At 39.5% G+C, this 23,633-nt stretch overlaps 1 pseudogene; it reads left to right on the forward strand.

The window, feature by feature from the left end:
* The first annotated feature begins 357 nt into the window (after positions 1 to 357).
* LOC125157017 (NADH dehydrogenase [ubiquinone] 1 beta subcomplex subunit 5, mitochondrial-like) overlaps positions 358 to 23,633 on the forward strand; it is a 42,377-nt pseudogene continuing 19,101 nt past the window's right edge.

Raw genomic sequence — 23,633 nt, forward strand, 5'->3', positions numbered from 1 at the left:
AACTATTCCAAAAAAGGAATACAAGAGGAAGGAAATCTTCCAAATTCATTCTAGGAGGCCAGTAGTAGCCTGATACTAAAGCCAGATAAAGACATTACAGAGAGACAGAGAGAGAGAGAGAGAGAGAGAGAGAGAGAGAGAGAGAGAGAGTACAGGCCAATCACTTTGATGAACATAGGTGTGAAAATCCTCAAGAAAATATTATCAAACCAAATCCAACAATACACTTAAAAAATAATTCACCACAATCAAGGGGGTTTAGTCATAGGATACAAGAGTGGTTCAATATTTACAAATCAACCAAATTTAATAAAAGAAAGGATAAGAACCATATGATCAGAATTGCTTGCAGTAGCCATGGTGGTCATGAGTTCATTACAGTGGGTTTCTGTCACTGCAGTGTCCGCTCTCTCTGGCCACTGTCTCGGCACTCAGCTTGGATTCAGGGGCTTCCTCACCCATGGCTTTCTGAAGACTGAAGCTCAGTGCGACACAGTGGAAACAATGAGAAAAGACTGTTTATCACCAAACCTTCTGGATTCTATGACAGGTGTTATTTGAGTTTAATGAAATTCTACATTTTTGTTGAGTGGGATTCCAGTAGCAATTGGCATAACTCTGGTGAATATATTCATTGGTGAAGCTTGAGTTAGCAGAAATACCAGAAGGCCAAATCCTGGAACACTTGAAACAGAATGTTTCAAGCATCCTATATCAAGATGGATTTCCAGAACTTTCTTCGATGGCCCTGAAAAGAATTATGAAAAGACAATGGCTATTCTTCAAATTGAAGCTGAAAAGTCCGATTTATGGTTAAAGTAACTGGAAGTACCAAGGTTAGTTAATGCATCCCAGAGGCGATGGTCCCTTGTATCAGTATCCTTCCGTTGATAAGGCGCTGATTGATCATTCTCCAAAAGCAACTCCCAACATCGAATCTCTTATTTATCTAAATACAAAGTATATTCTCTGTAGGGGAAAATTAATTAAAAATATATTCTATATTTTTGCTCATGCGATGAATAAAAGGCCTTCTATTGCTCTATTACTCAGCATTGGTTCAGATTAAGACTTTAGTGTGGGATTTCATTTTTTTCAGCTTTATTGTATTGGGGCATAGTGGACAATATTGTAAGATATTTAAAGTGTACATTATGATGATTTGGTACCCATTGTGAAGGGCAGATTAAAACTTTTTATTTGTGGGTTTTGGCTTCCTCCTATAAGAAGGTATATAGGTAAATATAGAAACTTGAACAACTAGGAATTTGTGAACTCCCAAAGGTGTAACTTTGAAAGTTTAATGTTTTATTTGACTCATAATTGGAAGTTAGGGAAGTCCAATTATATTAAATACCAAGAAATATAGTAGTTTACACAAATGTCTGTATTGTAGATATCTAGATTACTCACAGGTAATTCATAATTTTAAATTACATAAATATTGAACTAACTATATAAACCATTAACCCCTGAATAAACAATTTTTCAGTGACAATAAAGGAACCATGTAATCATTTAGAAAGATGCAGAGAAAGCATTTACAAATTATAAGATCCATTTATGGTAAAAACCTTCAACAAAGTTGGTTCAGAGGAAACATACCTCAACATAATAAAAGCCATATACGAAAATCCCACAGTGAACATCATACTCAATGTGGAAAAACTGAAAGCTTTCCCCTCCTAGTGTCAGCAACAAGACAAGGATGTCCACTCTCAGCACTTTTATTCAACATAGTACCAGAAGTCCTAGGCGCAGCCATCAGACAAGAAAAAGGAATACAAGGCATCCAAATTGGTACAAAAGAAGTAAAACGTTCACTATTGGCAGAATAACATGATACCATATATAGAAAACCCTAGAGACTCTACCCCAAAAACTACTAGTAATGATAAATGAATTCAGTAAGGTCTCAGGATACAAAATCAACGTACAGAAAGCTGTTGCATGTCTACACACTAATAATGAAGCAGCAGAAAGAGAAATTAAGAAAACAATCCCATTTACAATGGCATCAAAAATAATAAAATGCCTAGGAATAAACGTAACCAAGGATATAAAAGACCTGTACTCTGAAAACTATAAAACACTGATGAGAGAAATTGAAGATGGCACAAATAGAAAGACATCCCATGCTCATGGATAGGAAGAACAAACACTGTTAAAATGTCCATGCTATCCTGAACAGTCTACAGATTTAATGGAATCGCTGTCAAAAAATACCAACAGCATTTTTCACAGAACTCGAACAAGCAATCCTAAAATTTGTATGGAACCATAAGAGACACCGAACAGCCAAAGCAATATTGAAAAGGAAAACAAAGCTGGAGGTATCACAATTCCAGACTTCAACTTATATCACAAAGCTGTAGTACTCAAAACAGTATGGCACTGGCACAAAAATGGACACACAGATCAGTGGCACAGAATAGAGATCCCAGAAATAAGCCCATGACTATATGGTCAATCGATCTTTGACAAAGGAGGCAAGAATATCCAGTGGGAAATAGACAGTCTCTTCAACAAATGATGTTGGGAAAGCTGGGCAGCTACATCCAAAAGAATAAAACCGGACCACAATCCTACACCACACACAAAAATGAACTTAAAATAGATTAAGGAACTAAATGTGAGACTTGAAAATATAAAACATCTTAGAAAGGAGCACAGGCAGTAATTTCTCTGACACTGACTGTAACGACTCCTTTTTTTCTTTTTTGGATATGACTCTTGAGGCAAGAGAAACACAAGCAAAAATAAACTATTGGGACTACATCGAAATAACAAGTTTCTACGCAGCAAAGGAAAAAATCGAAAGTAAAGGACAATCTACTCAATGGGAGAAGATATTTCCAAACGATATATCTGATAAAGTCTTAGCATCTACAACCGACACATGAAAAAATGCACAACATCACTCATCATCAGGGATACACACACACACACACACACACACACACACACACACACAATGGAGTATTACTCGGCAATCAAAAAGAATGAAATCTGGTCATTTGCAACTACGTGGATGGAACTAGAGGGTATTATGCTAAGCAAAATTAGTCAGAGAAAGACAAATATCATATGACTTCACACATATGAGGACTTTAAGATACAAGACAGATGGACATAATGGAAGGGAGGGGAAAAACAACATAAAAACAGGGAGAGGGACAAAACATAAGAGACTCTTAAGTATGGAGAACAAACAGAGGGTTACCGGAGGGGTTGTGAGAGGGGTTATGAGCTAAATGGGTAAGGGTCATTAAGGTATCTACTCCTGAAATCATTGATGCACTATGTGCTAACTAACTTGGATGTAAATTTTAAAAGTAAATTAAATAATAAAAGGGCTTAGCATCCAAAATTTATGAAGAATGCATACAAATCAACACCCGAAAGACAAATAATCCAATTAAAAAATGGGCAGAAGACATGAACAGACATTTCTCCAAAGAAGACATCCAGATGGCCAAAAGACACATGAAAAGATGCTCAACATCACTCATCATCAGGGAAATGCAACTCAAAACCACAGTGAGATATCACCTCACACCTGTCAGAATGACCCCAATCAAAAACACAAGAAACTACAAATGTTGGAGAGGATGTGCAGAAAAGGGAACCCCCTTGCACTGTTGATGGGACTGCAAGCTGGCTCAGTCACTCTGGAAAACAGTATGGAGCTTCCTCAAGAAGTTAAAATGTAACTACCCTACGATCCAGTAATTTCACTGCTGGGTATTTACCCAAAGAATACAAAAACACCAATTCGAGAAGGTACATGCACCTCTCTGTTTATTGTGGTATTATTTACCATAGACAAATTATGGAGGCAGCCCAAGTTCCATCGATTGATTCATGGATAAAAAGTAGTATATATGTACAATGGAATATCGCTCAGCCATAAAAAAAAATGAAATCTTGCCATTTGTAGCAACATGGATGGAGCTAGAGAGTATAATGCCAAGCGAAATAAGTCAGTCAGACAAAGACAGATACCATACGATTTCACTCGTATGTGGAATTTGAGAAACAAAACAAATGAGCAAAGGAAAAAGAGAGAGAGACCACAAAACACTATGAAACAGACTCTTTAACTACAGAGAACTGATAGTACCAGAGAGGAGGTGGGTGATGTAGGTGAAGGGGATTAAGAGAAGACTTATCATGATAGGCACTAAGTAATGTATAGAATTGTTGAATCAGTATATTGTACACCTGAAACTAATAGAACACTGCATGTTAACTGTACTGGATTTAAAATTAAGACAAGAGAGGGCTGCCTGGGTGGCTCAGCCAGTTAAGGATCCAACTTCAGCTCAGGTCATGATCTTGCAGTCCATGAGTTACAGCCCCACACTGGGCTCTCTGCTGTCAGCACCCAGCCCGCTTTGGATTTTCTGCCCCCCTCCCTTTCTGCACCTCCCCCACTCGTTCTCTCTCTCTCTCTCTCTCTCTCTGTCTCTTAAAATAAATAAATAAACTTTAAGAAGAGAGAATGTTAGCATACTATTGTTTGTAATAGAAAATGTGGTAAAAAAACTATATTTACATCACTAGTATTGGAGAAATAAATGTTGGGCCATTCATATGATGCCACAACTGGTCTTTATTTAAAAAATAAGTGAAATTTTGTTGTAAAGTAATTGAAAATATTATCATTGAAATGTGTTTACATAGAAAGATGGTAAAAAAGTGTGCTAAAACAGGTTACAATGATCATAAAGGACACAGATCCATTTTTTGCTTATATAGGCATATACCTATTTATCCAGAGGTCTCAAAGCATAAAATCAAAGTGATCTTGTTGTTCCAGTGGCCTAGAGCTTTTATTCAGCATGGAAAGAAGCTGCACTTTCTGTCTGGACACCTCACACAGGCACCCTTGAGAATGTCCCTGTACCCTTGGGAATGCCCCCTTTCTACTCAGATGTCCTGAAAGCTGTCTGGTGGGTTTTCACCACAGCCCCTCCCTCCCACCTTCCTGCTCAGCCATGCTCAAACTGCAGCTCAGGCTCCTGTCACGAGGTGGCACCAACATAGTTCCACCATCAATTTCTCTACAAGAGGTTTGTTTATTCAAGGAGCAAAAACCAAAAACCAACGAACCAACCAAACAAACAAAAACACCTTCCCTTAAGATCTAGCATGTGAACCAATTGTATACAATTATTTAAATAATTTAAATTCTGTCTGATAGAACTGATGGGTTAGATAGATAGATAGATAGATAGATATAGGTATAGGTATAGGTGTAGATATATGTATAGATTATATCTATATACAGGACATTCTTAAAATCATACACAGGCGATAGTGTTGCACCATGGTAGTAGGAGGTAGGGCAGCAGGTGGGCTTAGGGCAGGGAAGCACAGGACAGGTAGGAGGTGCCTGAGAGAGAATGGGGCACTGGACTGAGACTGGGAAGCCTGTATGGGGGTGGGGTGGTGGAGGGCGAAAATTTGTCTCTGGGAGGGACATGCTACAGTGTGGACATGGTCAACCTGCACTGAAGAGGGAAAAAAATACATCACTAAATGCGATATAGGTTTGGGGCCAAGAGCAAATGGAACTGCTTTAATAGGCATATGAATTTTCCAAACATAATCTTAGTAAACAAATGATTCCAAGACTTTTCTTATTCTTTGCTTGGTTTATTTGAAAAAGAAAATGGAGATGGATGCCACTTGATAGCCAGAGCCAGAATTGCAGCTCTGAGGCACAGACCAGGAGGCTCATCAAGGAAGAAGGAAAGATGGAATTTGTGATCTTGGTTGAATGGTTTCAGCCAGAGTTTTTGGGAATTTTTCACTTCATGGCAGTAATTCCTTGGTGTCCATCATTTTCTGGGATATCTAAATCTGAGTTCAGAATCCACCCCTTGTATGAACTGAATTTATAGCTACACTTGAGATGGGGTGGTTGAGCCAGAGGAAACACACACACACATACACACAGATCAATTCAATTTTGAAATCTACTTGGCTCTCCTATAAAATTGAATATAATGAGTGTTTATGAAATGAAGAATGAAGAATGTACATGTACATGAACATACATGTGCATTATTACCATCATTGTTAAAAGGGGCTTTTGGATGAATACCCATGGTGCCACAATATCAGGGGAGTGTGAAATGCTCATTTATCAAGGCTTAGAAACCCATCTTCTAAAAGCAAGCCTGCTCTGTGTCCTCAAGAGAGGGTGAAGGATGGAACCTCATTCCCATCCTGCCATTTAACTGGAGAGGTGAATTTGGTTTTGTGAGCATGAGCTTTGCCATCTGTGAAATGGGACTCAGGATACTTTTGCCACACAAGTGTCCCAAGGGAAAAATGAGAAAACCTACTCAGAGTATATGGCATGTAGTGGGACTTCAAGGGCCCTTTAAAAGTTGAGACGCAGCAGTAGGTGCTGGCTGAGCTTCAGGGCTAAGGCAGGCATAGTGAAAAGGTATTTCTCACTGTTTCTCCTAATGAAAATATAGATATCCTTATGAAGGAAGCATATATTTCTCTTATACACCTTGTTTTTAAAATCTTGTAGACAGAAGGATCCCTAGTTTCTTGGGTGAATCAGAAGCTTATAAGCAATGCTCAACATCATGCTTCTGAGCAGACCCTAATCCAGTTCCCCACCCTGGGCAGACAAGGCTGCTTATTTGTTTACTTTTTTTTTTGCTTTTTTTAAATTGAAGTGCAGGTGACACAGAATATTATATTAGTTTTAGGTGTACAAAGTGTTTTTCAACAATTATATACATTGCAAAACGCTCACTACTATTAGCGTAGACACCCTTTGTCACCATACAAAGTTATTAAAATATTATTGACTATATTGTCTGTGGTGTACTTTTCATCCCCACGACTTATTTATCTTATAACTTCCATTTTGTATCTCTTAATCCCCTCCATCTATTTCACCCATCCCCCCCCATCTCCTACCATCTGGCAACCACGTTTGTTCTCTGTATTTATGAGCTTGTTTCTGTTATGTTTTGTTTGTTCATTTGTTTTGTTTATTAGATTCCAAATATAAGTGAAATCATATGGTATTTGCCTGTTTGTCTGATTGTTTTACTGAGCATAATGCCCTCTAAGTCCATCCATGTTATTGTGAGTGGCAAGATTTCATTCTTTTTATGGCTGGGTAATATTCCACTGTGGTGTGGTGTGGTGTGGTGTGGTGTGTGTGTGTGTGTGTGTGTGTGTGTATGTGTTTGTGTGTATCACATATTCTTTATCCATTTGCCTATTGATAGACACTTGGGTTGCTTCCATATCTTGTCTATTACAATTAAGGATGCAATAAGACAGCTCTGTTTTTTTTTCTTTTTCAAAATTCTATTTAAATTCTACTTAGTTAACATATAACGTAATATTGGTTTCAGGAGTAGAATTTAGTGATTCATCACTTACATATAACATTCAGTGCTCAACACAAGTGACCTCCTTAATACCCAATCATCCATTTAGTCCATCCCTGGCCTACCTCCCCTCCAGCAACCCTTGGTTTGTTATCTACAGTTAAGTGTCTCTGACGGTTTGCTTCCTTCTCTCTTTTTTTGCCCTTTCCCTATGTTCACCTGTTCTAGTTCTTAAATTCCACATATGGTTAAAAGGACGGGCCCGTTTTTCACTCACCTCAGTGACCTCAGTGATAGAGCACATCATGGCAGCAAGGTGTGGTACTTGCCTAACTGCTGCTCTTGGACTGCTCCATAGGTTAATACATTTACAGGAATATTCTAGGCCAGTCCTGGAGTCACCATTGCAGGAGCCTTCAGACCATGCGTTATCCAGCCATATCACACCAGAATTTCAGCCAACTGCTGCCCCTCTGAGATGCAGAAAACCAAGATTTACTAGCATTTCTTTGACATACAATTGTCAGTTCTTTCATTCACTAATAACTAAATATATATTGTCTTAAAACCCATACTGTCCATTGAAAGTGTTCCATTAATTATGTAGTGTAAATAAGAGGATAAGGAGGAAAATGAATATACTGGAAAATTCAACAGTTAAATCTGAGATGAAATAACTCTTAAACATTAACTTTTAAATTTGTTCAAACTTCAGGGCATCAACTATTTTTTTAACTCCCTTTGGGAATGCAAGCTGGTGTAGCCACTCTGGAAAACAGTATGGAGGTTCCCCCCCAAAAAACTAAAAATAGGACTACCCTACGACCCAGCAATTGCACTACTAGGCATCTATCCAAGGGATACAGGTGTGCTGTTTCGAAGGGACACATGCACCCCCATGTTTATAGCAGCACTATCAACAATAGCCAAAGTATGGAAAGAGCCCCAATGTCCATCGATGGATGAATGGATCAAGAAGATGTGGTATCTATATACAATGGAGTATTACTCAACAATCAAAAAGAATGAAATCTTGCCATGTGCAACTACGTGGATAGAACTGGAGGGTATTATGCTAAGTGAAACTAGTCAGTCAGAGAAAGACAAAAATCATATGACTTCACTCATATGAGGACTTTAAGAGACAAAACAGATGAACATAAGGTAAGGGAAACAAAAATAATATCAAAACAGGGAGGGGGACAGAACAGAAGAGACTCATAAATATGGAGAACAAACTGAGGGTTACGGGAGGGGTTGGGGGGGTGGGCTAAATGGGTAAGGGGCACTAAGGAATCTACTCTTAAAATCATTGTAGCACTATATGCTAACCAATTTGGATGTAAAGTAAAAAGAATAAAAAATAAAAGAAGTTAAAAAAACATAAAAAGAAAGAAAAAAATTCCCTTCTCTGACCCCTAATTCCCATGCAGGCATAAGCCTCTCACTCTGTCTCTCCGTCTTTCTGTCCCCCCCCTTCCCCTTCAAAATCAAAGTTCCAGAGATTTTGACCTTCACTTCCCACCAAATCTTTTGCTCACTGCTTCTGTCTCCATGATTGCAATGATGCAGTCTCACCAAGGTCACAAGCCACTTTATTCTCACTAGGTTCAGATATTGTCTAAGGATTATTCACAGTGATATATGGGATATGTTGTAGTGAGTGTGTTAATTGCCTAGGATGCCATAACAAGTCTCCACAAATTCTGTCGTTTGAAATATCAAAAGTGTATTCTTTCATAGTTCTGAATGTCAGAAGCCCAAAATCAAGGTGTCAGACAGGGCCATGCTTCTTCTGAAGGCTCTAGGGCAAAATTCATTCTTGACTCTTCCAGTCTCTGGTGGTTCCTGGTCTTCTGTGGTTTGTGGCAGCATAACTCTAACCTCTGCCCCATCTTCACATGGCCTTCTTCCTTTTGTGTGATGCCTCCCTTTGTTTCTCTTATAAGGACAACACTCATTAGATTTAGGGACTACCCTAGATCTCAAAGTCCTTAACTATATGTGCATAGACCTTGTTTCCAAATAAGGTTCCATCACAAGTTCAGAGGTTGAGGTTTGGACATATCTTGTTCAGGACATAAATTAATCCATTACCATGACATTTAGGTTAGAAAACTAATACGAGATCTTACCTTTCCTATTTAAATATACAACCATATGCATACATGAGCAAACATAAAATACCTGCATAAGCAAGAATGTAATGCATTCTTGAAGAATATAATGCAGATTAAAACATTCAGGGGTTGTCTTTTGGTTGTATGTTTTGGGGTAATGCTTTGCTCTCTCTCTTCTATATTATCTACTTTACCTAAGATAAATATATATTGCTTTTGTTTAATTTTTAAATTTTTTTATTTTTTTGAATACATGATAATTATTGCCAAATTAGTTTCCATACAACACCCAGTCCTCATCCCAAAACATGCCCTCTTCAATGCCCATCACCTGCCCTCCCCTCCTTCCCACCCCCCCGCCATCAACCCTCGGTTTGTTCTCAGTTTTTAAGAGTCTCTTATGCTTTGGCTCTCTCTCCCACTCTAACTTCTTTTTTTTTTCCTTCCCCTCCCCCATGGGTTTCTGTTAAGTTTCTCAGGATCCACATAAAAGTGAAAACATATGATATTTGTCTTTCTCTGTATGGCTTATTTCACTTAGCATCACACTCTCCACTTCCATCCACGTTGCTACAAAGGGCCACATTTCATTCCATTCTTTCTCATTGCCACATAGTACTCCATTGTGTATATAAACCACAATTTCTTTATCCATTCATCAGTTGAAGGACATTTAGGCTTTTCCCACAATTTGGCTATTGTTGACAGTGCTGCTATAAACATTGGGGTACAAGTGCCCCTATGCATCAGTACTCCTGTATCCCTTGGGTAAATTCCTAGCCGTACTACTGCTGGGTCATAGGGTAGGTCTATTTTTAAATTTTGAGGAACCTCCACACTGCTTTCCAGAGTGTCTGCACCAGTTTGCATTCCCACCAACAGTGCAAGAGGGTTCCTGTTTCTCCACATCCTCATCAGCATCTATAGTCCCCTGATTTATCATTTTGGCCACTCTGACTGGCGTGAGGTGATATCTGAATGTGGTTTTGATTTGTATTTCCCGGATGAGGAGCGATGCTGAGCATCTTTTCAACTAGACCCACAAAAGTATGGCCAACTCATCTTTGACAAAGCAGGAAAGAATATCCAATGGAAAAAAGACAGTCTCTTTAACAAATGGTGCTCGGAGAACTGGACAGCAACATGCAGAAGATTGAAACTAGACCACTTTCTTACACGATTCACAAAAATAAACTCAAAATGGATAAAGGACTTGAATGTGAGACAGGAAACCATCAAAACCCTAGAGGAGAAGGCAGGAAAAGACCTCTCTGACCTCAGCCACAGCAACTTCTTACTTGACACATTCCCAAAGGCAAGGAAACTAAAAGGAAAAATGAACTATTGGGACCTCATGAAGATACAAAGCTTCTGCACAGCAAAGGAAACAATCAACAAAACTAAAAGGCAACTGACGGAATTGGAAAAGAGATTTGCAAATGACATATCAGACAAAGGACTAGTATCCAAAATCTATAAAGAGCTCACCAAACTCCACACCCAAAAAACAAATAATCCAGTGAAGAAATGGGCAGGAAACATGAATAGACAGTTCTCTAAAGAAGACATCCAGATGACCTATTGCTTTTGAAACTACAGTTTAGATCTCAGGAGGGAAGATGGCGGTGTAGGAGGACACTGGGCTCACTGCGTCCTGCGGATCACTTACATTCCACCTATACCTGCCTAAATAACCCAGAAAACCGCCAGAAGACTAGCAGGATAGTTTCTCTGGAGCCAAGCGCAGACAAGAGGCCCACGGAACAGGGTAGGAAGGGCGGAGAGGCGGTGCGAGCTACACAGACTGGCGGGAGGGAGCCGGGGTGGAGGGGCAGCCCGTCGGCAAAGCAGAGACCCCGAGTCTGGCTTGCAAAAGCAGAGGGGCCAGACCAAGTATGTTCTGACAACAGCGGGACTTAACACCTAGAAGGTATAAGTTAACAGCTCTGCTCAGAGAGCGGGAAGGCTGGAGGACAACTGTAGGGAGAGTTGTTGAGCCTTGGAGGACAGAGCTCAGCTTGGCGGGGAACAAAGGTGCTTGCCAGTGCCATCACCCTCGCCCATCCCCCAGCCAAAATCCCAAAAGGAACCAGTTCCTGCCAAGGAACTTGCTTGCACCAAACAAACACCCAATGCTGTGCTTCTGAGGATCCATCCCTCCAGCGGTGGGTCTGACTCCCTCCCGGTGCCACAGGGCCCTTCCCTAAGCGGATCGCCAAAGGATAAGTGAGCTGAGCCAGCCCCTCCCGCCCCTGTGCACCTTGCCAATCCACCCCAGCTAATATGCCAGATCCCCAGCACCACAAGCCTGGCAGTGTGCAAGTAGCCCAGACGGACCACGCCACCGCACAGTGAATCCCGCCCCTAGGAGAAGGGAAGAGAAGGTACACACCAGTCTGACTGTGGCCCCAGCGGTGGGCTGGGGGCAGACATCAGGTCTGACTGTGGCCCCGCCCACCAAGTCCAGTTATTCAAGACAGCACAGGGGAAGCGCCCTGCAGTTCTGCACCGCTCCAGGGACTATCCAAAATGACAAAACAAAAGAATTCCCCTCAAAAGAATCTCCAGGAAATAACAACATCTAACGAACTGATCAAAAACGATTTAAACACTATAACAGAAAGTGAATTTAGAATAATAGTCATAACATTAATCGCTGGGCTTGGAAGCAGTATAGAGGACAGCAGAGAATCTATTGCTACAGAGATCATGGGACTAAGGAACAGTCAGGAGGAGCTAAAAAATGCTATAAATGAGCTGCAAAATAAAATGGAAACGACCATGGCTTGGATTGAAGAGGCATAGGAGAGCATAGGTGAACCAGAGGATAAAATTATGGAAAAAGAAGAAGCTGAGAAAAGGAGAGATAAAAAAAATCCAGGAGTATGAGGGGGAAATGAGAGAACTAAGTGATGCACTAATGAGAAATAATCTACACATAATTGGTATTCCAGAGGAGGAAGAGAGAGGGAAAGGTGCTGAAGGTGTACTTGAAGAAATAATAGATGAGAACTTCCCAGATCTGGGGAATGAAAAAGGCATTGAAATCCAAGAGGCACGAGAACTCCCTTCAGACGTAACTTGAATCGATCTTCTGCACGACATATCACAGTGAAACTGGCAAAATACAAGGATAAAGAGAAAATTCTGAAAGCAGCTAGGGAGAAACATGCTCTAACATATAAAGACAGACCTATAAGACTCCTGACCAATCTCTCTACTGAAACGTAGCAGGCCAGAAAGGAATGGCAGGAGATCTTCAATGTGATGAACAGGAAAAATATTCAGCTGAGAATCCTTTATACAGCTAGTCTGTCATTTAGAATAGAAGGAGAGATAAAGGTCTTCCCAAACAAAAACTGAAGGAATTTGTCACCAGTAAACCAGCGCTACAAGAGATCCTAAGGGGTATCCTGTGAGACAAAGTACCAGAGACATTGCTACAAACATGAAACCTACATACATCACAATGACTCTAAACCCATACCTTTCTATAATAACACTGAACGTAAATGGACTAAATGCTCCAACCAAAAGACACAGGGTATCAGAATGGATAAAAAAACAAGACCCATATATTTGCTGTCTACAAGAGACTCATTTTAGACCTGAGGACACCTTCAGATTGAGAGTGAGGGGATGGAGAAATATATATCATTCTACTGGAAGTCACAAGAAAGCTGGAGTAGCCATACTTATAGCAGACAAACTAGACTTCCAGTCAAAGGCTGTAACATGAGATGAAGAAGGGCATTATATAATAATCACAGGATCTATCTATCAGCAAGAGCTAACAATTATAAATGTCTATGCACCAAATATGGAAGCCCCCAAATGTATAAAACAATTACTCACAAACATAAGCAACCTTATTGATAAGAATGTGGTAATCACAGAGGACTTTAACACTCCACTTACAGCAATGGATAGATCATCTAGACACACGGTCAATAAAGAAACAAGGGCCCTGAGTGATACATTGGATCAGATGGACTTGACAGATATATTTAGAACTCTGCATCCCAAAGCAACAGAATATACTTTCTTCTCGAGTGCACATGGAACATTATCCAAGATAGATCACCTACTGGGTCACACAACAGCTCTTCATAAGTATACAAGAATTGAGATCATACCATGCATGCTTTCGGACCACAATGCTATGAAGCTTGAAATCAACTACAGGAAAAAGTCTGGAAAACCTCCAAAAGCATGGAGGTTAAAGAACACCCTACTAAAGAATGAGTGGGTCAACCAGGCAATTAGAGAAGAAATTTAAATATATATGGAAACAAATGAAAATGAAAATACAACAATCCAAACGCTTTGGGATGCAGCGAAGGCAGTCCTGAGAGGAAAATACATTGCCATCCAGGCCTATCTCAAGAAACAAGAAAAATCCCAAATACAAAATCTAATAGCACACCTAAAGGAAATAGAAGCAGAACAGCAAAGACAGCCTGAACCCAGCAGAAGAAGAGAAATATTAAAGATCAGAGCAGAAATAAACAATATAGAATCTAAAAAAACTGTAGAGCAGACCAATGAAATCAAGAGATGGTTTTTTGAAAAAATAAAGAAAATTGATAAACGTCTACCCATGCTTCTCAAAAAGAAAAGGGAGATGACCCAAATAGATAAAATCCTGAATGAAAATGGAATTATCACAACGAATCCCTCAGAGATACAAACAATTATCAGGGAATACTCTGAAAAATTATATGCGAACAAACTGGACAACCTGGAAGAAATGGACAAATTCCTGAACCCCCACACACTTCCAAAAATCAAACAGGAGGAAATAGAAAGCTTGAACGGACCCATATCCAGTGGAGAAATTGAATCAGTCATCAAAAATATCCCAACAAATAAGAGTCCAGGACCAGATGGCTTCCCAGTGGAGTTCTATCAGACATTTAAAGCAGAGATAATACCTATCCTTCTCAACGTATTCCAAGAAATAGAAAGGGAAGGAAAACTTCCAGACTCATTCTAGGAAGCCAGTATTACTTTGATTCCTAAGCCAGACAGAGACCCAGTAATAAAAGAGAACTACAGGCCAATCTCCCTGATGAATATGGACGCAAAAATTCTCAATAGGATACTAGCAAATCGAATTCAACAGCGTATAAAAAGAATTATTCACCATGATCAAGTGGGGCTCATTCCTGGGTTGCAGGGGTGGTTCAACATTCACAAATCAATCAACGTGCTACATCACGTTAATAAAAGAAAAGAGAAGAACCATATGATTCTGTCAATTGATGCAGAAAAGGCATTTGACACAATTCAGCATTTTTTTCTTAATAAAAACCCTCGAGAAAGTCGGGATAGAAGGACCATACTTAAACATCATCAAAGCCATGTATGAAAAGCCCACAGCCAACATCATCCTCAATGGGGAAAAACTGAGAGCTATTTCCCTGAGATCAGGAACACGACAGGGATGCCCACTCTCACCGCTGTTCTTTCACATAGTGTTGGAAGTGCTAGCATCAGCACTCAGACAACAAAAGGAAATCAAAGGCATCAAAATTGGCAAAGATGAAGTCAAGCTTTCACTTTTTGCAGATGACATGGTACTATACATGGAAAATCTGATAGACTCCACCAAAAGTCTGCTAGAACTGATACATGAATTCAGCAAAGTTGCAGGATACAAAATCAATGTACAGAAATCAGTTGCATTCTTATACACTAATAATGAAGCAACAGAAAGAGAAATAAAGAAACTGATCCCATTCACAATTGCACCAAGAAGCATAAAATACCTAGGAATAAATCTAACCAAATATGTAAACGATCTGTATGCTGAAAACTATAGAAAGCTTATGAAGGAAATTGAAGAAGATATAAAGAAATGGAAAAACATTCCATGCTCATGGATTGGAAGAATAAATATTGTCAAAATGTCAATACTACCCACAGCTATCTACACATTCCATGCAACCCGAATCAAAATTGCACCAGCAATCTTCTCGAAACTAGAACAAGCAATCCTAAAATTCATATGGAACCACAAAAGGCCCCGAATAGCCAAAGTAATTTTGAAGAAGAAGACCAAAGCGTTAGGCATCACAATCGGAGACTTTAGCCTCTACTACAAAGCTGTCATCATCAAGACAGCATGGTATTGGCACACAAGCAGACACATAGACCAATGGAATAGAATAGAAACCCCAGAATTAGACGCACAAGCGTATGGCCAACTAATCTTTGACAAAGCAGGAAAAAACATCCAATGGAAAAAAGACAGTCTCTTTAACAAATGGTGCTGGGAGTACTGGACAGCAACATGCAGAAGATTGAAACTAGACCACTTTCTCTCACCATTCACAAAAATAAACTGAAAATGGATCAAGGACGTGAATGTGAGACAGGAAATCATCAAAACCCTAGAGGAGAAAGCAGGAAAAGACCACTCTGACCTCAGTCGTATAGATTTCTTACTTGACACATGCCCAAAGCAAGGGACTTAAAAGCAAAAATGTACTACTGGGACCTTATGAAGATACAAAGCTTCTGCACAGCAAAGGAAACAACCAACAAAACTAAAAGGCAACCGACGGAATGGGAAAAGATACTTGCAAATGACATATCGGACAAAGGGCTAGTATCCAAAATCTATAAAGAGCTCACGAAACTCAACACCTGAAAAACAAATAACCCAGTTAACAAATGGGCAGAAAACATGAATAGACACTTCTGTAAAGAAGACATCCGGATGGCCAACAGGCACATGAAAAGATGCTCAACGTCGCTCCTCATCAGGGAAATACAAATCAAAACCACACTCAGATATCACCTCACGCCAGTCAGAGTGACCAAAATGAACAAATCAGGAGACTATAGATGCTGGATAGGATGTGGAGAAAAGGAAACCCTATTGCACTGTTGGTGGGAATGCAAATTGGTGCAGCCACTCTGGAAAACAGCGTGGAGGGTCCTCAAAAAATTAAAAATAGACCTACCCTATGGCCCAGCAATAGCACTTCTTGGATTGTACCCAGGGATACAGGAGTGCTGATGCATAGGGGCACTTGTACCCCAATGTTTATAGCAGCACTGTCAACAATAGCCAAATTGTGGGAAAAGCCTAAATGTCCATCAACTGATGAATGGATAAAGAAATTTTGGCTTATATACACAATGGAGTACTACGTGGCAATGAGAAAGAATGAAATATGGCCCTTTGTAGCAAGGTGGATGGAACTGGAGAGTGTGATGCTAAGTGAAATAAGCCATACAGAGAAAGACAGATGCCATATGTTTTCACTCTTATGTGGATCCTGAGAAACTTAACAGAAACCCATGGGGGAGGGGAATGAAGAAAATTAAAAAGAGGTTAAAGTGGGAGAGAGCCAAAGCATAAGAGACTCTGAAAAACTGAGAACAAACTGAGGGTTGATGGGGTGTGGGAGGGAGGGGAGGGTGGGTGATGGGTATTGAGGAGGGCACCTTTTGGGATGAGCACTGGGTGTTGTATGGAAACCAATTGACAATAAATTTCAGGTATTGAAAAAAAAGAAACTACAGTTTAAGAAAATAATAACAAATGACAGGGAAGAAAGTGTATTCTTAGACCATCCCCAGGAAAGCCTTTAGAATGGGTACGTGCTTATGGGACAGGAAAGAAGACAAGATGTGAAGGAAGCCCTTTCCTCAATATAACAAGATAATTTCCCTCCATATTGCAAACCACAGCGATTGTTGTCAATATTTTAAATTCCTGCCTATTCAACTGTGGGGAAATGTTGTAATTCAGTTTTTTCTTTCTTTTCTTTTCTTGTTTTTTTTTCTTTCTTTTTGCTCTGTCTTGATAAACAGTAAGGTTGAGGGCCTTATCAGATGAGAAGCAATAGTGTACACTGGAGAGATATGGGGCTCAGCAGCCACACAGAATCTGTTCAAATCTGTCTTGTGGCTTGCTAGCTCTGCCTTCACTGTGCCTCAGTTTCCTGGTGTTTAAAATCAGGCAACAATAGCTCTTCCTCATTGGCTCTGCTGAGGATGAAATGAGTAAGTTTAGCCTTAGCACATACAACAGGGTGGTGCACAGCAATATTAACTATTCTTATGATTACCATCATGCCAGAATGCACCATTAGTGTTTCTACTTGTGAGAAACCACCTTGGATATTTAGCAGGGGCGATTTCTAGGCAAAGTGTTGAAGTGTGGGCTGGTTTCCCCTTACTACTGATAATAAAATGTGAGAGGAGAGATAAATCCAATGAACTAGCAAGCAAAAAAGAAATGGGCCTTGAAGATATGGAACATTCTGAGCCTACGTATATTATAAAAAAGTGAGAAAGCTTGTTCAGGAGAAAACACCAACGATATGGCTGGGAAATCACTCCAGGAAGAGATTACCTCTGGATTTAATCAGCCATCTCAGCTGAATTCAGAAATAGAGATGGGATTCTACCAGCAGAGACACTGCCACCTGGGATTGAAATGGACAGAAAAAAAAGGGGGGATAGGAGGAAAAAAAGGCTGTGGGAATTGTGGGGACTTTGGGGGAAGGAGCGGAGTGCAGTTATTTGGTTGCAAACATGTTCTATCCTTCAGGAAAAGGGAAGAATCACCCTCCAAAGACTATTCCAAGACATCAGTGCTTCTACCTCCTCCCACTACAAGTCAACGGGGCAAGTCTATGGGTTTATCCTGGGTTTCACTGGTGGGGCCACCTCCTCAGTTTCAGTGGCCAGTGCCTCAGGGACCACACTGCCTTGTAGGGCTATTTTATGCGGGTGGGGATGCTGTCCAGGCCCTTAGAGTGAAACTGCTCTCCCAGTGAGTTGAGAGATCATCCAGCATAAGAGCATTATTACTGAGCTCAAAGAATAATGGAATTTTCCTTGCTGTGTATTTGACTTGTTTGGAATCTGTTTATCCATGTTTTCCTTCTGATATCTCTTTTCTTCAAATGAGAGTGTCTTTTCTATGCCTGTCCCCCTCATTTTGTATTTTGGAAGCACACAGCTTGTCTGGTTTCACAGGTTCACAGCTGGGGAGGAATTATGGCTCAGGTTGAATCATACCTCCAAGTCATCCATATGCCATTTAGATGATATTTACATGAGGCTTTACACTTGGAATTCATGCTGGAGTGAGTTAAGACTCTTGGCGCTGTTGAGATGGCAGTGGATGTATTTTTGCATGCGAGAACATGCATTTTGGGGGTTCAGAGGGCAGAACATTACGGAATTAATTTTACGCTCACATCCACATACTAAAGTCCTGATCCCCAACGTGGCTCTCTTTGGATATAGGGACTTTAAGGAGGTAGTTGAGGTTAAATGTGGTCATAAGGATGGGACCCTAGTCCTATAGGACTGGTGTCCTCATAAGAAGAGGAAGAAAAACTAGAACTGGTTCTCTCCCTGAACAGACGCAGAGAGGAAGGGCTATGTAAGGATCCAGTGAGAATGTGGCCATTTGCAAACCAGGGAGACGGGTCTCACCAGAAATCAACCTTGCCAGAACCTTGATCTTCGACTTCTAGCCTCCAAAACTTCAACAAGTCAATTTGTGCTGTTTAAGCCATCCAATCTGGTAATTTGTTAAGACTAACACAGATGGGAAGGAAACAAACACTGGCATTGATGATAGGTCAAACACGGTTTTGGGATCTTGATAAAGGGTTCACCTCGATTTCTTTACAAAGCTCTCTCTCTCTCTTGCACACTCCCTCTTAGACACACACACACACACACACACACACACACACACATAGAGTTAAATAAATTAGCAAGATGGGGGATAAGGATGCCTACCGTGTGTGTGTTGTGAGTGTGTGTGTGTGTGTGTGTGTGTGTGTGAGTGTGCAGTGAAAGTGTGAACAACAATACTGTATTTTGTTTAAGTAGGTTCTTATATGGCATAAAAGGATAAAGCGATGTGTTAACATGACAATTATTTCACTCTGGATAGTGATTATCTCTAGAGGAAGATAAAGAAGATGTAATTACAGAGGAACAAAATTTTTCCTTAACCTCAATTAAATTTATAGCTTTCTATGCTTTAGTAGAGCTTGTAAGAGCTACACTTTTTATCATAAATAAAAGCCATACTCATCTTAGCAAATGTTTCATACTGAGACAAAGACAGAAGTTAAACATCTCAGTTCACACCAATCCCATCATCTTTGAAATTCACATTTTGCTATTTTGTTCCATCATTTTTTTTCTGTGCATATGAATGTAACATGTATATGTTTCATAGAACTATTATCATACCAAATATAGAGGTAAGTATTCTGGGTGGTTTTTTATTTGCTTTTCTTTTTATCTTAGTTTGTACCTTAAGTACCAGCAAGTAGAAGAGTTCTGATTAAATGTCAGGGCATAAGAGATGATCTAACTTTATTTATTAATGAACACTTAGTGAAGTGACAGAGATCCAAACCTTGAGCACTGAATTTGATTGGAAATGCCAAATTCATTATATATTAAATAATGTTGTACATCCTGGTCTGTTCATGAGCTTCCTAAAGTTCTTTTACATTGTACACCAACCACTTTATCCAACAGTGATAAAATAATAGATTCTTGGGAAATTGTAACAGCTGGCAAGGGAATCGCTACCCCTCTTTATTCACCCTTTGGACTGATGGTAGGAATAATAAGAATAAACAATCACAAAAGACATCAATAGTCATAGAGCAGATAGTAGATTAACAGATAAAACTCTTGGTTAACATCATACGACCAGCAAGTAATGATTCCCAGGGTCAAATCCTGGTCATTTCTGATCCCACATTTGATGCCTCTAACCCCTGTTTGTATATTGAGTGTTCTTCTGTGTTAGGCTGCAGACCAGCACAGGGAAAGGGACTTGCCCAATGTCCTGTGGTCAGTTAATGAGTCTGGCAACTGAGGTGCATGTTTGATGACTCCCATCTTCTGTGTAGCTGACCTGTTCCTATTCTATGCTCTTCCATACTATTTCTCCTTCCTGGAGCACAATAAGAAATTGATTCTAGTCAAGCTAGAAAGAAAATGGAGAGATAGGAAAGTACTTGGAAAAAAGGAAATGGTGAGATGGGACCAAAGTTTACTTCTTGCTGCTACATTTCCAGATGTGGTCTTGTTTCAAATCTTCTATCTTGTGGGACAGAAGAGGTGGGGTGAGCTGAGAGTAACATTTATCAAAGTCCTGCTATGCACCAGACATTCTTTGAGAGTTTCTCTGTTTTTTTTTTCTTACAACAAATCTGTGAGGAAGGCACCACTCTTAGTCCCATTTTAGAGATGACCAACCTCACATTTACAGAGCTGTGTAAATTTTCCAGAGTCAAACAGGCCAACCGGCAGCCTCCTGTTTAGGTGATAGATTTCCTGGGCTTAAGACCCAATTGTGGGAAACTCCTTCAAATGGAAACTGGGTTGTGTCATGCCTCCATTGGGCATGAAGATGATGGTGGGCATGAAATCCTGCCCCATGGGCCAATAGGCCTCGGCATGGGGACACATAGAGTGGCTGATTCCTGAGATGTTTAAATGGACCCAAGGAAGCAGCACTGACTGTTGACTTTTGGAAAGGGAACCTGAATGGTAAGATATTAACAGGTACAAAAGTATCTTATGCAGGTTTTTTCTTCTTTTTCTGTTCAATCTCATGTAATACTAATAGCTCCATTCAAGAGCAATAATTATCCCTATTACTCAGACAATGGAACTGAAGTCAAAAGAATAAGTAACGTGACCTAAGAAAACACCTTATAAATTAATGCTCCGGGACTCAAAACCTGAAATTGCACAAAAGACTAAGCTTTTTGCCACTCTGTCCTATAAGCGGACATTTGATATACCTCAACGCATTATTAGTCAGTTGTTCTTTTTAAAACAATGTGCGGGATAAAGAAATTGTGGTTTATATACACAATGGAATACTACGTGGCAATGAGAAAGAATGAAATATGGCCTTTTGTAGCAACGTGGATGGGACTGGAGAGTGTTATGCTAAGTGAAATAAGTCATACAGAGAAAGACAGATACCATATGCTTTCACTCTTATGTGGATCCTAAGAAACTTAACAGAGGTCCATGGGGGAGTGGAAGAAAAAAAAAATGAGAGGTTATAGAGGGAGAGAGCCAAAGCATAAGAGACTCTTAAAAACTGAGAACAAACTGAGGGTTGATGGGGGGGGAGGGTGGGCAATGGGTATTGAGGAGGGCACCTTTTGGGATGAGCACTGAGTGTTGTATGGAAACAAATTTGGCAATAAATTTCATATTAAAAATAAACAAACAAATAAATAAATAAAAACAATGTGCTGAGGTACTTTCTAAATGCTAAACATCATTATAAAGTGTAGAATGCCATCCGTGTACCAAAAATTAAAAATCAAAAGGCATGTGAAAAGTGATGAGAAATTATTTACAACTTCTATTCAGCTACAGTGTTTATATCCTTGATGTATGAAATACTCATAGTATAGAGATGAGTCAATAATATCAAGGAAGAATGTACATATAAGAAGTATAAACCTCCAATAAACACTTGGACATATGTCCCCAAACACAAATTAATTAAAATGAAAATGAATCATATTATGCAAAACAGAAGTTGTTGAATATTATGAAGAATATGATTGCATTATGCAAAATAATATATATCAACATGAGTGTACAAGAGTGTGTGTGATTGTTAAGAGGTGCATTACACACAGAGGAAAATTCTGGGAAACAGGCACAAATAAATTAACAGAGACTGTCTTTGTGTTATGGGGAGCAGAAAGTGGGAGAGTAGGGTAGGATAGAATAATTTCAGTTTCTAAATAAACATTTGTATATTGTTTCATACTCGATAAACAATGAAAGGTATTAATTGGTAATCTGACAATGGTAAAGAGGTAAAGTTTAGTAAAATGGGAAAATCTGTAAATTGAGTCACAAAATGGTAGTGCAGGAATACATTTATTGACTTAGACATATGTTCATATACTGTTGCAAAAAAATAACACAGTAAAGGTTTCATTTGAAAATAATTCGATGTGTGCATGCTGGTGAGAGTTAGAGGATATTTTTATTTTAAATTTCAATTTCTGTAGGGTTTAAAATATGAAAATTTTATTGAATAAAAGGTTGGAAATATAGGATGATTTTGAACTGATAATGAATATGATGCTTTTATATTCATTGCTTTGGAAATATATTCCCAGTATAGGTTTTATGGGTAAAGAAGCAGATTAGAACAATTTATTTGATAGCATTTGCATGCATGTATGTATGCACACATGCATGTCAGTGTGCATGTGGGCGTATGTGTGTTTCTATGTCTCAAGCATCTTCACAATAATTGAACATGCTAACTCATGCAGCTTTCTCTTCAGTTTGCTTAGAAGCAGGACTTCCAGGCCCAGGACTTGAAGATCCCATGATGGACACATATATATAGAAGGAAGGATAAGTGCCTGATAGAATCTCTCTTAATAGAGACGGAAGGACAAGGCAACCATTGTGTAGTTTCAATCTTGGTTCTTCTCCTGGGCTTGAATTAGAGGTTTTAATTTCTCCATTACCTCTTTGTTATTCAAAGTGGTAGATTTTTGATCTGTCTGCCTTATTCCCAGGAGGGTGGTCTCTCCGATGTAGTCTATGAAAGGGTCCATCTGAGATGACAGGAGGTTTCTGCTACATGTAAGGCCTTCTCTCCCAGTTAAGGGGGCCTGCCTATGCCTGCCTTCTCCTGTTCAGGACTCATTTAACATGTCACTTCCTGAGAAAGAGCTTCACTGAAAACCCCATCCATAATAATCTCCATTCCAGTCATTTTCTACTCAGGTGTTTATTTTCTTCAAAGCACAATTCCTCATATGACATTTATATGCTTATTAATTTCTTTGCCTACTAACTTCCAGTGTTCCCAAACCAGAATGAGAACTCCAGGGAGCCTGCCTGTCACATTCTCTTTGCTGTGTACCCAGCGACATATAAATCACTAGAAAAATATTACTTAAATGAAAGAAGTGTTACTGATCTAACACGCTGGAGCAGATAGGCACTTAAAGTTGAGTAGCAGGAGTAGTTGACAACGAAATTAGACATCAGAGGATTCAAAAAATTTTAAGTTTTTGTTGCAAATCTAACAGCAATGCTTTTCATTTTTTAATTTTTTTAACGTTTATTTGTTTTT

Source organism: Prionailurus viverrinus, chromosome X (assembly GCF_022837055.1).
Source record: "Prionailurus viverrinus isolate Anna chromosome X, UM_Priviv_1.0, whole genome shotgun sequence".
Classification (NCBI taxonomy): domain Eukaryota; kingdom Metazoa; phylum Chordata; class Mammalia; order Carnivora; family Felidae; genus Prionailurus; species Prionailurus viverrinus.